The sequence below is a fragment of the Montipora capricornis genome, chromosome 4 (genome assembly GCF_036669925.1).
Source record: "Montipora capricornis isolate CH-2021 chromosome 4, ASM3666992v2, whole genome shotgun sequence".
Lineage (NCBI taxonomy): Eukaryota > Metazoa > Cnidaria > Anthozoa > Scleractinia > Acroporidae > Montipora > Montipora capricornis.
In genome coordinates, this window is record NC_090886.1 from 43,494,057 (window position 1) to 43,496,556 (window position 2,500).

General features: G+C 47.0%; 1 protein-coding gene across 1 annotated transcript in view; it reads right to left on the bottom strand.

Moving 5' to 3' along the window:
* LOC138044955 (NLR family CARD domain-containing protein 3-like) overlaps positions 1 to 2,500 on the bottom strand; it is a 383,130-nt gene that overhangs the window by 196,100 nt on the left and 184,530 nt on the right. The window lies entirely within an intron of this gene.

Sequence of the window (2,500 nt, forward strand, 5' to 3'; positions counted from 1 at the left end):
CGCCAATAATTGTATCTAATTTTGTTATTCAAGGAATTGTGCGTTCTGTCTTAAATACATTTCCTTTAGATGTTTAAACTTGTCTGTTTGTTTGTCTTGGGGTGGGATCTTTGCCCTTGCCCGGCGGATCTTCTCAGTGTCTCAATTCCAGACCTAGTTCGGAGCCTGGGGTCAACAAAGGGTTGGGTTCCCTTTTTTTCCTTTTTCGGGTGTTTGTTTCAGCTTGTTTCCTTTCCCTTTCGTTCGGTTTTAGGCAAATTATCCCTTGTTCTCTGCGAGACTCAGTACGGCCCAGCGGCAGATCTCTGTAGGAGACGTTCGTCTCCACTGTATTTCACAGGGAGCACCTCCCAATGTTTGCCCCTTACCACCTAAGGAGCTGGTAGCGTCCCGACCAGGAATGGGTAACCTTGCTTATTTGCGTTTCTTTGACCCTGATTACTTCAGGGCTGATAAAATATTCATAATAAGCTGTCCCTTTGGCAGGACCTTCTGGAGAAATCACTTTGTTCTGAGGTTGACCTTTTGGAAGTTATCAGGGACGGAGTTCGCGTCGACCGCTTTTTTAAGCCATTCAGAGGGAATTTCAAAGGACAGGCGTACAACTCCGAATATCCCCCACCTAATATCATTAAAAACTCGACTACTACTACTAACTTTTCCCAGTTCGTTTCCGATTCCATAATTCAGCGGGTAACCGCCGGGGTTATAACTGTCTGGGGCCCAGTAGATAGCGCAGTACCCCCTTGATTGGTTTTACCACTAACTGTCGAACCGTGTGAACCTCGTTTGTGTCACGATGAGCGATATCTCAATTTATGGATTCGTGACCTCCCTTTCAAGCTCGACCACTTTTGCGACGTTCCGCGATTTGTTCTCCCCGGTCACTTTCAGTCCACTTGTGATGATAACAGTGGTTATCAGCATGTTTTGCTTCATTCTTCTTCTCAAACTTACTTTAGCTTCCAGTGGCATGGCTTCTTTTAGGCCTTTCGTATACTCCCGTTTGAATAGAAAGTTTGTGCGTGCATTTACCATAAACTCGGACTCGCAGTTTCGGGCGCCGAGCGGTCTCTTGGGGTCCCGGTTTCGTAATACATTGATGATCAGCACGTTAGACAGCTTTTTATTTCTCCATCGCGGGTTAGCCGAAGCCCGTCTCTTGAGCGAGCCCAAGCAGCGGCTTATATCATGTGTTATCTGCTCATCATCAGTGAGGATGGATATTTCATTGGTATTGAAAAATGGCAGCTGGTTCCTTCAAAATGGACTCGCTTTCTAGGTTTCATATGCGATTCTGTGCGTCAGGCCTTCCTCATCCCCGAAGACAAGAAAGTTAAGTTCGCGGCGTTGAGGGAAGGCATTCTTTCGTCTTCTTTCGTGGGGCTTAAAACACTCCAGCGCTTTTCAGGGAAGGTCATCTCTTTCAGCCTTGCCATTCCGGGATGTAAATTGTATGTACGTGACGTACTCAAGGCGATCTCCCGTCTTTCAGGGTCTACTCGGCCTTCAGTCAAGGTAGAGGCGGTTTCTCGACAACTGGAGGGATTGCCTTCCATGGAGAACTGAACACCACTGTGGTTACGCTTTATTGTGATGCCTCTAAGAGGGCCTGGGGTGGAACTTTGCTAAAGGACGGTTGCAATTTGGAGTCGAGAGATTACTGGGTGGACAACTCGCAAGATATCAATATTTTAGAGGCTCAGGCTTTGCAGCATTCGCTCCTCTCGTTTAAACATATTAGCTCATGTAGGGTGGATGTACACACTGATAGTCTTGTTCTAAAGTCTGATCTGGAGAGTGATGGTTGCAGAAACTCCGGCGTTAATAATATTCTCAATGACATTTTTGACTGCTGCAGAGAATTCAACTTCAGCCTTGACGTACATTATGTTCCTTCAAGTAAAAATCCGGCCGATTTTCCTTCCAGGAAAGTTTCCGACGTGGATTGTATGGTGTCAGAAAGGGCTTGGGGGCAGGTCGACCGTCTCTTAGGGCCCCACACCTTCGACCTTATGTCTTTGGATAGCAATTGTCGACATGATGGAACAGGTCAGTGCTTGCCCGATTTTACCCATTGTGCAACTCCGTTTTCTAGCGGAATTAATGTTTTTGCACAGTCTCTGCCTTGGGACCAGAACTTGTATGTGTTCCCGCCGTTTGTTCTCATTGTGCCCCTTCTGAAATGCATTCTCGAGCAAGATTTTAACGGTGCGTTTACTATCATTATCCCGGACTTGAAGTCTAGACGCTTCTGGTGGGCGTTGCTACAGTCGCTTGCTGTCGATCGAGTCCTTCTGGGAAGAACAAACGAATATGGCGTTTCGTTGTTCCCCTCTCAAGTCGGTCAGCATTGGTTCTCCAGGAAACTTCAGTGGGATCTATGGGCTATCCGCTGTGTTTGCTAAGGCTCACCTGATTTCATCTTTAGGTTATGCGTCCGTGGAAGTCTGCCCGCCGCTGTTCAGCTTGCCTTTATCCCAACGATTCCGACGCAAAT